The sequence below is a fragment of the Cervus elaphus genome, chromosome 22 (assembly GCF_910594005.1).
Source record: "Cervus elaphus chromosome 22, mCerEla1.1, whole genome shotgun sequence".
Lineage (NCBI taxonomy): Eukaryota > Metazoa > Chordata > Mammalia > Artiodactyla > Cervidae > Cervus > Cervus elaphus.
Window position 1 is genome coordinate 52079539 of NC_057836.1, and position 15737 is coordinate 52095275.

Below are 15737 nucleotides of genomic sequence, written 5' to 3' on the forward strand. Positions count from 1 at the left end.
TGTCCGAATGTCACTGTGATGTGGGGAAGGGACTCGTTTTTGCTTTTTCTTACCTCTCTCTTGCACGGCATTCTCCTCCCTCCCTTTCCTTCCAGGGTGAGCATCCCTTCTTGTGCCTCCACCAATGTGATCTCCTCTTCAAACTGACCAGCAAGGAAGATTCTGCCCTCTCCAGGGAGCTTCTTGGCCTTGTTTATCAGAGCAGGGTGATGGGAGAGTGAAGAACCGAAAGAAAAAAAAAAAAGAATACAAAATGTATGCAGAGCAAGAGAAGAAGAAAAATGATGATGTCAAGGAGGGCAAGAAGAAAGGGCGAGGGAACTTATGATGCCATCTGGTGTGGAGGAGGGCTTTGGGGACTTGTGGGGGTACATGGGGAGAACTGGTGGACTGTGTTGCAATATAGGAGAGAGCAGCAAGGGAAATGATGGGGCAGGAAGTTAGGGGGAAAGGCTTTTAAGGAATTTGTTGTGTGAGATGGTTAGTTAGCATCACTGTCTCAATGAACCTCTAAGAGATAGTGAAGGGAAGCCTGGTGTGCTGCAGTCCATGGGGTTGCAAAGAGTCGGACACAACAACAGCAATGAATCTAAACCTTCTTCCATCTTTCCTCAACATACTGGAATTAAAGATTTGTTTTAATCTTTTAGTCTGAACAATTTTTGGATACCAGTTAAATTTGATTTTACTAAGACTTCTCGGCATATCTGGGTAAGACAGGCTACAAGTGGGCTCCCCTTTTTGGAGGTTACACACCCCAGGAGGTTAAAATTCCCAGGTTGTGAACATGGGTGTTATCTTTTTCTTGGTCCAACTTCAGCCCCATCAGTAAAATATGTGGACCTGCCAGTTGTTTTTCCTTGGATATATAAGGGGTAGTAGCTCTGTTTATTCACTTTTTGTTCATAATGATATTTGCAGAGAGCCAACTCTATGCAAACCAGTAGTGAGCAAGGTATGGTCCCTGCCCTTGAAAGCTGGCTCCCCAGGGAAGGAAGCAGAAAAGAAACCACTAAAAGCCTGTAAACAACATCAGTACAGATTGTGAAAAGATCAATAAAGGAAATAAAATTGGAGCTACTTCCTGCAAAGGCAACATGACAGGAAAATAAGAATCTAGTTGTCTATAGAGCTCTGAAAAAAAAGTATGTTATGAATTTTCAGGGAAATGCCTCAGACATATATTTCTAATAAGATTTTCTCACATCTCTCTTTTTTAAAATTCAAGTATTCAGACAGATCAATAGAATTTCCCCAGTCTGAACAAAGGAGAGAAAATGGACTGAAAAAAAAAAACACAAAAACAATAACCCCCTGGGGAACACACAGGATGATAACCAACGGTGGCTGGAGTCCCTGAAGGAGAGGAGACAGAGTAACACAGAGAACTATTTGAAGAGATAATGACTGGAAATTCCCCAAATTTGGTGAAAGACATAAACCCTCATGTTCAAAAAGCTGAGAGAATCCCAAGTAGATAAACCCAAAGAAATCCAGGCTACAACACTTCCTAAAGAAATGTCTGAAAACACAAGATAAAATCAAGATATTGCATTAGCTGCCTTTAAAGTGCTGGTGTAAATTCTAAAAAGTGAAGATTTCGTGTCTTCAGGGCAGGGGAAAATATGACTGGAGAATCATATAGTGATAACTGGTCCTATAACTAGGATCCAGAAAGAAATATTTGGCACATTTATAAGAGTCTCACAGGGACTTCCCTTGTGGTCCAGTGGTTAAGACTCTGACCTCTCAATGCAGGGGGCTTAGGTTCAGTCCCTGGTTGCGGAACTAGGATCTCTCAGTCAATAAATAAACACATAAAACATCAGGATATTTTAAGAAGTGGGCACCTCACAGAAAAGAATTTAGTGAAGGGGCAGTATGCTGAGAAGTGGGGAGGATTTAGGCTCTATAACTTGAGGCATGAGGGAGTTAAGGTAAGGAGGCTGGAAGGCGGTGACTATTTCTAGGTGTTGTTACCAGCACCTGGTGGAAGTTGGAGCTGTCTGCTGACAGAAATTATAATGTAGAAGGACGTGCTGGAACTGTGATGAAATGCGGTGGGAGAATTAGACACTTTCTGTTCATCCCCTCAGTGTCTCAGGGCCTCCCACGATCCAAACCCAACTGGGAGCCAAAAGAAGAGGAAGGCTGGTGATACACTCAGTGGAGACATGCCTCTTGTGGCACAGATCTTGCCAGAAGAGAGAAGAAAGTAATTGTAGGTGGGACGGAGGTAAATAGAGAATAACCAGCACCCTGTATGTTGAAGTTGAATGGTTCCATGAAGACCTATAAGACCTTCTAGAACTAACACGCAAAAAGATGTCCTTTTCATTCTAGGGAACTGGAATGCAAAAGTAGGAAGTCAAGAAACACCTGCAGTAACAGGCAAATTTGGCCTTGGAGTACAGAATGAAGCAGGGCAAAGGCTAATAGAGTTTTGCCAAGAGAATGCTCTGGTCATAGCAAATGCCCTCTTCCAACAACACAAGAGAAGACTCTACACATGGACATCACCAGATGCCCAACACCAAAATCAGATTGATTATATTCTTTGCAGCCAAAGATGGAGAAGTTCTATACAGTCAGCAAAAACAAGACCGGGGGCTGAATGTGGCTCAGATCATGAACTTCATATTGCCAAATTCAGGCTTAAATTGAAAAAAGTGGGGAAAACCACTAGACCATTCGGCTATGACCTAAATAAAATTCCTTATGATTATACAGTGGAAGTGAGAAATATATTTAAGGGACTAGATCTGATAGACAGAGGGCCTGATGAACTATGGACAGAGGTTCATGATATTGTACAGGAGACAGGGATCAAGACCATGCCCAAGAAAAAGAAATGCAAAAAGGCAAAATGGTTGCCTGAAGAGGCCTTACAAATAGCTGTGAAAGAAGAGAAGCAAAAAGCAAAGGAGAAAAGGAAAGATATTTGCATTTGAGTGCAGAGTTCCAAAGAATAGCAAGGAGAGATAAGAAAGCCTTCCCCAGTGATCAATGCAAAGAAATAGAGGAAAACAATGAAATGGGAAAGACTAGAGATCTCTTCAAGAAAATTAGAGATAACAAGGGAACATTTCATGCAAAGATGGGCTCAATAAAGGACAGAGATGGTATGGACCTAATAGAAGCAGAAGATATTAAGAAGAGCTGGCAAGAATACACAGAAGAACTATTCATGATCCAGATAACCATGATGGCATGATCACGTACCTAGAGCCAGACATCCTGGAATGTGAAGTCAACTGGGCCTTAGGAAGCATCACTACAGACAAAGTTAGTGGAGGTGATGGAATTCCAGTGGAGCTATTTCAAATCCTAAAAGATGATGCTGTGAAAGTGCTGCACTCAATATGTCAGCAAATTTGGAAAACTCAGCAGTAGCCACAGGACTGGAAAAGGTCAGTTTTCATTCCAATCCCAAGAAAGGCAATGCCAAAGAATGCTCAAACTACCACACAATTACACTCACCTCACATGCTAGTGAAGTAATGCTCAAAATTCTCCAAACCAGGCTTCAGCAATATGTGAACAGTGAACTTCCAGATGTTCAAGCTGGTTTTAGAAAAGGCAGAAGAACCAGAGATCAAATTGCCAACATCTGCTGGATTATCGAAAAAGCAAGAGAGTTCCAGAAAAACATTTATTTCTGCTTTATTGACAATGCCAAAGCCTTTGACTGTGTGGATCACAATAAACTATGGAAAATTCTGAAAGGTATGGGAATATCAGACCACCTGACCTGCCTCTTGAGAAATCTGTATGCAGGTCAGGAAGCAACAGTTAGAACTAGACATGGAACAACAGCCTGGTTCCAAATAGGAAAAGGAGTACGTCAAGGCTGTATATTGTCACCCTGCTTATTTAACTTCTATGCAGAGTACATCGTGAGAAATTCTGGGCTGGAGGAAGCACAAACTGGAATCAAGATTGCTGGGAGAAATATCAATAACCTCAGATATGCAGATAACACCACCCTTATGGCAGAAAGTGAAGAAGAACTAAAGAGCCTCTTGATGAAAGTGAAAGAGGAGAGTGAAAAAGTTGGCTTAAAACTCAACATTTAGAAAACTAAGATCATGGCATCTGGTCCCATCACTTCATGGGAAATAGATGGGGAGACAGTGGAAACAGTGGCAGACTTTATTGTTTTGGGCTCTAAAATCACTGTGGATGGTGACTGCAGCCATGAAATTAAAAGATGCTTACTCCTTGGAAGGAAAGTTATGACCAACCTAGACAGCATATTAAAAAGCGGAGACATTACTTTGCCAACAAAGGTCCGTCTGGTCAAGGCTATGGTTTTTCCAGTAGTCATGTATGGATGTGAGAGGTGGACTGTGAAGAAAGCTGAGCGCCGAAAAGTTGATGCTTTTGAACTGTGGTGTTGGAGAAGGCTCTTGAGAGTCCCTTGGACTGCAAGGAGATCCAACCAGTCCATTCTAAAGGAGATCAGTCCTGGGTGTTCATTGGAAGGACTGATGTTGAAGCTGAACCTCCAATACTCTGGCCACCTGATGCAAAGAGCTGACTCGTTTGAAAAGACCCTGATGCTGGGAAAGATTGAGGGCAGGAGGAGAAGGGGATGACAGAGGATGAGATGGCTGGATGGCATCACTGACTCAATGGACTTGAGTTTGGGTGAACTGGGAGTTGGTGATGGACAGGGAGGCCTGGCGTGCTGCAGTTTATGGGGTCACAAAGAGTCAGACGTGACTGAGAGACTGAACTGAACTGTATGTTGACTAAGGAGTGAGGACTTTTGGTGTCACTATTAATCAGCTGACTGAATTTGGAAAAGTCACCTGTATTCTTTGAGCTAAAATGTACTTCTCTGTTACATAAAGGCTTGAGATTAGAAAATCTTGAATATTATCTTTCAACTGTATGTCTTCTGTAGAAGTTCCTTGTCACTGCTGTTGGGTGCCATCTGGGTTTCAGTTATTCTAAAACTGAAGTATTTAAAGATTAAATACTTTCAGATGACAATAAATATTCTCTTACAACCCTGAACTTAATTGACTTTCTACTTCCTCCAGATTCACCAACTTCCCCCATCTCCTTAGGAGAACATTATGTCACCCACAGCATATTGTTATATGCTGGGTGTCTATTTTATCCATCTAGTTCTCTCACCAGTGAGTACTATGTTTTCCAAAAATCCATTGTCTTTTCTCTAACCTGTGTATACCAGTTGTATATGTACTGTGATCATGTTACAATTAAATATTACATGAGGGCAAAAGAGTTGTTTCTTTGAAAATACTACGTTGAATGCTTCAGAAACAGTTTTAAATTAGGCTTACAATTACTGATAGTCGTAAGAATCTAAGAGGAAATTACTAAATCTAGAATGAATTTGCATTTAGCTCATTCTGGAAGCATCCCACTCTACTTTAGGAAATGGAAACCAGAAACTGCAGGTAGGTAACTGTAGATGTGTATTATGAATGTAACCTATGCCAGAAAGAAAACTTGAAACTCCATCAGCTCTTAGACCCATGCTCAAAGAAAAGGCCTTGGCCCTACATCAAAAGTTTGGTTAACAGTATGCAGACATATGCAGATGTATGTTTTAAATAATAAAAACACACACACACAATATATAGGAAGAATATTTGGATTTCTTGATTTTTTTTGATTAACTGATCATTTATTAGATATAATCGTTAGAAGGCTTGTACTATCCTTGATATTTAGCATGTTTTTCTCTGTAAGAAGTAACTGTCACTAAACTTACTTCATAAGCTATTTACTTCATTAATAGCAGCCTGTGGATTAAGACTTCACAGACTGTTAGCTAGTTAATACTTCTGAGTCTAGGCTAGTACCTTGTGAAATTAAACCATTTTCTTTGAAACTAATGCATTGTGTCTTAAGATTGTGAAACTGTGTTTATCCAAGAAATGCTGGGTAGCCTGGGGGTATGAGCTATGAAATGGAAAGATATTTGCTATTGAATGACTTGCTGTTATCTCTTGAGTGTTCAAATTCTATGGTTTCCTCTACACACAAATGCTTTTAAAAGTAACTCTTTTTTTTAGAAATGATGTGTGTACTCAGTTGTGTCTGACTCTTTGTGATACCATGGGCAGCATAGGACTTTCCTGGCAAGACTACTGGAGTGAGAGGCCGTTTCCTCCTCCAGGGGATCGTCCCAACGCAGGGACCAAGCTGACCTCTCTGGTGTCTCCTGCATTGGCAGGTGGAATCTTTCCCTCTGAACACCTGGAAAGCCTTTTTGAGAAGAAACAGTCCTTAGTTTATTTTCAGTGTGTATGAGAACTAAAATCCTTTGCTTGGTATCTGGCTACTCCTTTGGAGACATAGCGTTGCTTTGTCATGATAAACAGTCACTTCAAATGTCAAATACAGTCTGCTGTCTCTCCTGGAAGTAACATGTTAGAAGATCTTTAAGACCTATCTCTCTACATGGTAGATGATGTGAGGTGATTGATGTAAGACTGGATTTGATAGGAGACTGGAAGGAGAAGGAGAACATGGAAGAAGGAAAGAGCTATGACTAGTTGACAGAGTTATTACAATTTATGGTTTTTTGAAAAAACCCATGTTCTGCAAAATCATATACAAAAATGGAAAAAATAAAGTTGAACTGATCATTCATAGCATATGCAGTTTTGGAAAGTTACAGAAATAGTAACAATTCTGACAAAAATACTGATGATGTTAAACGGATATGTTGAATTTCTGCTAAAGAACCAGAGCAGTAAATGCAACATTTTGAAAACCTTTTAATTTTTGTTTATTGCATCCCCAAAGTATGGGAAATTCCCTAGATGGCCAAACAGTACAAAGAACCATATGACCCATCAATCTCGCTACTGGCATATACCCTGAGAAAACTGTAATTCAAAAAGACACATGTACCTCAGTGTTCATCGCAGCATTATTTACAATAGCCAGGAAAGAACCTAGATGTACATCAGCAGATGAATGGATGAAGATGTGGCACATATATACAATGGAATATTGCTCAGCTATAAAAAATGAATGAAACTGGGTCATCTGTTCATATGGATGAACCTAGAGTCAGTTATACAGCGTGAAGTAAGTCAGAAAAAGAAAACCAAATATTGTATATTAACACATGCACATGTATTTATCTATATCATATGAAATCTAGAAAAATGATACAGATGAACCTATTTGCAGCACAGGAGTAGAGATGCAGATGTAGAGAATGGACTTGTGGACAGAGTGGGGGAGGGGAAGGTGGGACAAACCAAGAGAGTGGCTCTGAAATATATATACTCCCTTGTGTAAGTAACTAGCTAGTGAGAAGCTGCCATAGAGCACAGACCGCTCAGCTCAGCGGGGAGCGGATATATGTGTACTTACAGCGGGTTTATGTTGTTGTGCAGCAGGAACTAATACGACATTGTGAAGTAATTATACTCCAACTGAAAAAGAAGAGCGGGTTTCCAGACCCAGCAAGGTAGCCCCTTTTAACAGCGGAGATTTCTTAAAAAACTGGAAATAGAACTGCCATATGACCCAGCAATCCCACTCCTGGGCATACACACTGAGGAAACCAGATCTGAAAGAGACACGTGCACCCCAATGTTAATCACAGCACTGTTTATAATAGCCAGGACATGGAAGCAACCTAGATGCCCATCAGCAGATGAATGGATAAGGAAGCTGTGGTACATATACACCATGGAATATTACTCAGCCGTTAAAAAGAATTCATTTGAATCAGTCCTAATGAGATGGATGAAACTGGAGCCCCTTATACAGAGTGAAGTAAGCCAGAAAGATAAAGAACATTACAGCATACTAACACATATATGTGGAATTTAGAAAGATGGTAACGATAACCCTATATGCAAAACAGAAAAAGAGACAAAGAAATACAGAACAGACTTTTGAACTCTGTGGGAGAATGTGAGGGTGGGATATTTCAAAAGAACAGCATGTATACTATCTATGGTGAAACAGATCACCAGCCCAGGTGGGATGCATGAGACAAGTGCTCCGGCCTGGTGCACTGGGAAGACCCAGAGGAATCGGGTGGAGAGGGAGGTGGGAGGGGGGATCGGGATGGGGAATACGTGTAAATCTATGGCTGATTCATATCAATGTATGACAAAACCCACTGAAATGTTGTGAAGTAATTAGCCTCCAACTAATAAAAAAAAAATGCAAAAGCAGGGCATACTTTTTAACTTTTTTCTCCTTTTCAGATGCAAAAGAGAGCACATTGTGCAAGGTGTCTGCATCTTTCATTTTTCAGTTAATAATCTATCTTGAAGTTCTTTCCACATCAGTACTTTCCCTTTTTATTGCTAAATGTGACTTTTAAAGAATCTTTAGGTAGTTTAATGTCAGAAAATACAAGAAAGTGTTAAGGTTGCTAAATTTTGTAGGCAAGGGCAAATGCATCATGATCTGGGAGATTTGCACGATTCGCTCTGCAGGACGGAGCTACCGGTCAGACAGAGTGAGCAGGTGTGACGGTGGGTCCTCCGGAACTGGCTGTGTTCAGCTCTATCGCTGTGCTGTGCTTGGTCGCTCAGTCGTGTCTGACTCTGCGGCCCCATGGACTGTAGCCAACTAGGTCCCTCTGTCCATGGGGATTGTCCAGGTAAGAATACTGGAGGGGGTTGCCATTGCCTTCTCCACTTGACCGTCTGACCCACCAGGAAGCTCTACTAGGGCAAGTTAAATTCAGCTGCTTTTACTAGTGGTTCAAACATTAACACATGGGGAAAGCTAGATATGAAAAAAAAAAATGTGATTTTCAAATGACTGCATTATATTGACCTCATCCCTTATTTACCAATGACAAATGAGCTAATTTTCTTTATAGAAATTCACATTGTAACAGGCCATATTTGAAGAATTCGAGTAATATTTAAATGTTTACCATGATCCATCTGCTTCACAGATTATGCTTTTCGAGGAGAAATTAACTTCTTATTCTATAAGGTATTAATAGCAAAATAACAGAATAGTGTTATTACATTTTTTGGCCAACATATTTGAGAATTCTTCACATAAAAGCAGGGGCTATAAGCTACATCTGGTGGGTGGCAATTTATTCCAGTATTGGAAAGATTAGATAGAAGCAATAATAATTGTAGGTAACATTTATTGACCATTTAGTGGTGTCATTAACTCTGCTTAGCACTTTGATATGTTATTTTATTTTAAGAACACACAGCTTGTCGACCACAGAGCTAAATTTTCAAACCAGAGTTTCATTTCAGAACCTCCTCTCACCCGAACACCAACTACTGCCTTCCGTAACTGTTGCATATGATGTGTGAGATCATTTTGTGCAGTCCCCGAAGAGACTGGGCTTTTCACAGGGATGTGATCAAGAAGACTTTATTCAAAAACCACAATTTTCATGCCAAGAAAGTCTTGCCCATCTTGAGATAAATGATACATTTATCCGTCTTTACTTCTAAGGGTAGATACTAATTGCTTTAGCTTTTCCATCCACTGCAACATGTGGATAATAATACTGTCATTTCTTAGAGGTTATCTTTAATAGTTTCAAATAAATTCTTCAATCAGTATTTGTAGCTGAGAAAATTTATGAAAAAATGTATTTGAAACAAGGAATTTAGCAAGCTATGCCTAACCCCAGTACCTCTTAACATTTCAGGCTTCATTTATGTAATTTAGGATTTGGAATATTCAGTTCAGTTCAGTTCAGTCACTGAGATGTGTCTGAATCTTTGTGATCCCATGGACTGCAGGACGCAGGCCTCCCTGTCCATCATCAACTCCTGGAGTTTACTCAAACTCATGCTCATTGAGTCTGTGATGTCATCCAAGCATCTGATCTTCTGTCGTCCCCTTCTTTTCCTGCCTTCAATCTTTCTTAGCATCAGGGGCTTTTCAAATGAGTCAACTCTTCGCATCAGGTGGCCAAAGTACTGGAGTTTCAGCTTCAGCATCAGTCCTTCCAATGAATATTCAGGACTGATTTCCTTTAGGATGGACTGGTTGGATCTCCTTGCAGTCCAAGGGACTCTCAGGAGTCTTCTCCAACACCACAGTTCAAAAGCATCAATTCTTTGGCGCTCAACTTTCTTTATAGTCCAACTCTCACATCCATACATGACTATTAGAAAAACCATAGCTTTGACTAGATGGACCTTTGTTGGTAAAGTAATGTCTCTGCATTTTAATACGCTGTCTAGGTTGGTCATAACTTTCCTTCCAAGGAGTAAGCATCTATATTTCATGGCTGCAATCACCATCTGGAGTGATTTTGGAGTCACCAAAAATAAAGTCTGCCACTGTTTCCACTGTTTCCCCATCTATTTATCGTGAAGTGATGGGACCAGATACCATGATCTTAGTTTTCTGAATGTTGAGTTTTAAGCCAACTTTTTCACTTTCCTCTTTCACTTTCATCAAGAGGCTCTTTAGTTCTTCTTCACTTTCTGCCATAAGAGTGGTGTCATCTCTTGTCTGAGGTTATTAATATTTCTCCCTGCAATCTCGACTCCAGCTAGTGCTTCATCTAGCTGAGCATTTCTCATGATGTACTCTGCATATAAGTTAAATAAGCACCGTGACAATACACAGCCTTGACATACTCCTTCTCCTATTTGGAACCAGTCTGTTTTTCCATGTCCAGTTCTAACTGTTGCCTCCTGACCTGCATACAGATTTCTCAAGAGGCAGGTCAGGTGGTCTGGTATTCCCGTCTCTTGAAGAATTTCCCACAGTTTATTGTGATCCACACAGTCAAAGGCTTTGGCATTGTCAATAAAGCAGAAATAGATGCTTTCTGGAACTCTCTTGCTTTCTGATGACCCAGCAGATGTTGGCAATTTGATCTCTGGTTCTGCCTTTTCTAAAACCAGCTTGAACATCTGGAAGTTCACGGTTCATGTATTGCTGAAGCCTGGCTTGGAGAATTTTGAGCATTACTTCACTAGCGTGTGAGATGAGTGCAATTGTGTGGTAGTTTGAGCATTCTTTAGCACTGCCTTTCTTGGGATTGGAATGAGAACTGACATTTTCCAGTCCTGTGGCCACTGCTGAGTTTTCCAGATTTGCTGACATATTGAGTGCAGCACTTTCACAGCATCATCTTTTAGGATTTGAAATAGCTCCACTGGAATTCCATCACCTCCACTAGCTTTGTTTGTAGTGATCCTTCCTAAGGCCCAGTTGACTTCACATTCCAGGATGTCTGGCTCTAGGTGAGTGATCACACCATCGTGATTATCTGGGTTGTGAAGATCTTTTTTGTACAGTTCTTCTGTGTATTCTTGCCAGCTCTTCTTAATATCTTCTGCTCCTGTTAGGTCCATACCATTTCTGTCATTTATTGAGCCCATCTTTGCATGAAATGTTCCTTTGTTATCTCTAATTTTCTTGAAGAGATCTCTAGTCTTTCCCATTCCTTTGTTTCCCTCTATTTCTTTGCATTGATCAGTGAAGAAGGCTTTCCTGTCTCTCCTTGCTATTCTTTGGAACTCTTCATTCAGATGCTTATATCTTACCTTTTCTCCTTTGCTTTTTGCTTCTCTTCTTTCACAGCTATTTGTAAGGCCTCCTCAGATCAACATTTTGCCTTTTTGCATTTCTTTTTCTTGGGCATGGTCTTGATCCCTATCTCCTGTACAATGTCATGAACCTCCATCCATAGTTCATCAGGAACTATGATGAACTATGATGAACTATCAGATCTAGTCCCTTAAATCTATTTCTCACTTCCACTGTATAATCATAAGGGATTTGATTTAGGTCATACCTGAATGGTCTAGTGGTTTTCCCTACGTTCTTCAATTTAAGCCTGACTCTGGCAATACGAAGTTCATGATCTGAGCCACAGTCAGCCCCTGGTCTTGTTTTTGCTGACTGTATAGAGCTTCTCCATCTTTGGCTGCAAAGAATATAATCAATCTGATTTTGGTGTTGGGCATCTGGTGATGTCCATGTGTAGTCTTCTCTTGTGTTGTTGGAAGAGGGTGTTTGGTATGACCAGAGCATTCTCTTGGCAAAACTCTATTAGCCTTTGCCCTGCTTCATTCTGTACTCCAAGGCCAAATTTGCCTGTTACTGCAGGTGTTTCTTGACTTCCTACTTTTGCATTCCAGTCCCCTATAATGAAAAGGACATCTTTTTTGGGTGTTAGTTCTAGAAGGCTTGTAGTTTTTCATAGAACCGTGCACCTTCAACTTCTCAGCATTACTCGTTGGGGCCTAGGTTTGGATTACTATGATATTTAAGGTTTGCCTTGGAAATGAACAGAGATCATTATGTTGCTTTTGAGATTGCATCCAAGTACTGCATTTTGGACTGTTTTGTTGACTATGATGGTTACTCCATTTCTTCTAAGGGATTCCTGCCCACAGTAGTAGATACAATGGTCATCTGAGTTAAATTCACCCATTTCAGTCCATTTTAGTTTGCTGAGTCCTAAAATGTCGACTTTCACTCTTGCCATCTCCTGTTTGACCACTACCAATTTGCCTTGATTCATGGACCTAACATGCCAGGTTCCTAGGCAATATTGCTCTTTATAGCATCAGACCTTGCTTCCATCACCAGTCACATCCACAACTGGGTGTTGTTTTTGCTTTGGCTCCATCCTTTCATTCTTTCAGGAGTTATTTCTCCACTGATCTGCAGTAGAATATTGGACACCTACTGACCTGGGGAGTTAATCTTTCAGTGTCCTTTTTGCCTATTCATACTGTTTTTGGGGTTCTAAGGGTAAGAATATTGAAGTGGTTTTGCCATTCCCTTCTCCAGTGGACCACATTTTGTCAGAACTCTCCACCATGACCCATTTGTCTTGGGTGGCCCTACACGGCATGGCTCATATTTTCATTGAGTTAGACAAGGCTGTGGTCCATGTGATTAGAATGGTTAGTTTTCTGTGATTGTGGTTTTCTCTCTCTCTGCCTGCTGATGGAGAAGGATAACAGGCTTATGGAAGCTTCCTGATGGGAGAGACTGACTGAGGGGGAAACTGGGTTTTGTTCTGATGGGTGGGGCCATGCTCAGTAAATCTTTAACCCAATTTTCTGTTGATGGGTAGAGCTGTGTTCCCTCCCTGCTATTTACCGGGGTCTGCCTGCAATATGGGAGACCTGGGTTCGATTCCTGGGTTGGGAAGATCCTCTGGAGAAGGAAATGACAACCCACTCCAGTACCCTTGCCCAGAAAATCCCATGGACGGGGGAGCCCAGTAGACTACAGTCCATGGGCTCGCAAAGAGTCAGACACGACTGAGTGACTTCACAAACTATGGTGGCAGAGAAGGTAATGGCAACTCATTCCAGGACTCTCGCCTGGAAACTCCCATGGATGGAGGAGCCTGGTAGGCTGCAGTCTGTAGGGTCACTAAGAATCGGACACGACTGAGTGACTTCACTTTCACTTTTCACTTTCATGCATTGGAGAAGGAAATGGCAACCCACTCCAGTGTTCTTGCCTGGAGAATCCCAGGGACGACGGAGCCTGGTGGGCTGCCGTCTATGGGGTTGCACAGAGTCAGACACGATGGAAGCGACTTAGCAGCAGCAGCAAACTATGGTGGAGGTAATGAAGATAATGGTGACCTCCCTCTAGAGACCCATGCATGGACTGCCGCACTCAGTGCCCCCAACCCTGCAGCAGGCCACCACCGACCCACGCCTCCCGGAGATTCCCGGACACCCACAGGCGAGTCTGGGACAGTCTCCTGTGGAGTCACTGCTCCTTTCTCCTGGGACCTGGTGCACAAGTTTCTGTTGTGCCCTCCGAGAGACTATTTCCCAGTCCTGTGTAACTTCTGACAGCTCTATGGTGGGGTTAGTGGTGACCTTCTCCAAGAGGGCTTATGCCATACCCAGGTCTGCTGCACCCAGAGCCCCTGCCCCTGCAGCAGGCCCCTGCTGACCCGTACCTCCTCAGGAGACACCCAAACACAGTTCTGTCTCAGTCTCTGTGGGGTCCCTGGGTCCTGGTGCTCACAAGGTTTGTTTGAGCCCTCTGAGCTATTGGGATTATTTTTAGTAAACCTTTAATTTAATTAACTATAAATCCATTGACTAATTATATAGCTCCTTTCATGTATTTGAATCATATTATTTATAACAGTCATTTCAGGCAGGCCAATCTATGTTTAAATTTTTTCTGTGTTTACCATGGCCTTTAATCTTGGTTAATCTTTCAGTTTATTAAGGACATTTTAAAGTAAAATTTAAAGAAGCACATTTGCTTGGTATATCTTCTGATCCCTTGCATATCTTTTTTTTTTTTTTTTCCCTTGCATATCTTAACAAAGCATTTTTTTTTCTGTTGTCTTCCCATATGAAAGTAAAATTATTTGGTGTTTGTAGATGATAATTCATTGTCTGTGGTATTTAAAATTGCATAAGAAGCAGGATACTAGCTTAATTCTGGTACTAAGGTGTATGGATGTCTGTTCTTTTTCTGTGAAAATGCTTGCATAGTTTTTCTTTATCCTTGAAATGAAAAACAGAATTTGCTATTATAAGCCTATATGACACCCTTAGAATTAATTTTATTGAAAACACAGTGAGTGCTTTGGTCTGAATTATCAGGATATTTTCATCTCTGGATCACTTTTACTTTATTTAATTAGTTAATTAATTTTGGCTGTGCTGGCTCTTAATTGCTGTGCGGGCTTATCTCTAGTTGTGGTGAGTGGGGGGCTGTTCTCTAGCTGCAGTTCACGGGGTTCTCACTATGGTCGCTTCTCTTGTTGTGGAGGAGCCAGGGCTCTGGGGTGTATAGGCTTCAGTAGCTGGGACTCCTGACTCTGGAGCACAGGTTCAAGGTTGTGGTGCCTGGGCTTAGTTGCTCCGTGTTGGGTGGAATCTTCTCAGACCAGGGATCGAACCAGTGTCTCCTGCACTGGCAGGCTGATTCTTTACCACTGAGGCACCAGGGAAGCTCTCATTTTTCTTAAATTATGTCTTTGCTCATTGCATGAATTTCAGTTGTTCTCTATTTTTATCTGCGAACTCCTTTATTTCTTAGGTGTAATTTGTGTTATTTGTCTTTATTGTCCTTACTTACTATTCACTGTTGTTTTTCATTTCTTTGTCCTTTTTCCCTCTCAGAATGGGTGCACTTTTCAGGTTTGCCCTGCATATCAGGATTCTTTCAAATACAACTAACAGAAGCCATGTCCAGGGTGGGGGCCCTGCCCTTGAGTTAGTAATGTAGTCTTGCATTCCAGAAGAAAATCACTATATCTGTGTGTTGTCACCATCCCCAGTGAACTCTTCTCTGAAGCCCCCAGCAGACTTCCCCTCAGGTCTCTTTGACTTTACCCAAGTCCCCCACTCTCCCCTGAACCAATCGTGGTAAAAGGAATGCGGTTCTCATTCACAGGGACTTCACCCTGAACTGAAGAATTGGACTCTTTCTGAGCTGTGGGTACTTGAATCAAAGGTGGTTTCTGTTTGCAGGGATCATGGTTTCTGTTTGTACCAGCGGTGTTTGCTGCACCTTCCTTGCTAGTGATTTGATTTTCTTGCAGTGTTGCTCATTCCATTTACTCATCCATTTACTTGATGTTGCTATTGGACATTTAATTTCTGTGGAATTGTTCCTTATCTCACTCTGCTCTGCTTTCTCTCTACTTAATGGATCTTTGCTGGTCATCCTGATGTTTTTAAACCACCTAATGCTCTTGTCCTTTCATCTTATTCTGTTCTTTTGCAGGTTCCTGTTTCATAAGGCTCTGTCTCGTATCCTGTTAAGGATGCCAAACA

The 15737-nt window shown here is 41.4% G+C and overlaps 1 long non-coding RNA gene across 3 annotated transcripts in view; it reads left to right on the forward strand.

Annotated features, from left to right (window-relative positions):
- Nucleotides 1-15737, forward strand: part of LOC122680054 — a 146959-nt gene that overhangs the window by 82720 nt on the left and 48502 nt on the right. The window contains exon 3 of one of the 3 annotated variants that reach the window (XR_006336592.1): nucleotides 96-1220. The exons of the other annotated variants lie outside the window; for them this stretch is intronic. This is a non-coding gene — a long non-coding RNA (uncharacterized LOC122680054). Of the gene's footprint in view, nucleotides 1-95; nucleotides 1221-15737 lie in introns of those variants that run through there. 3 annotated transcript variants of the gene reach the window in all.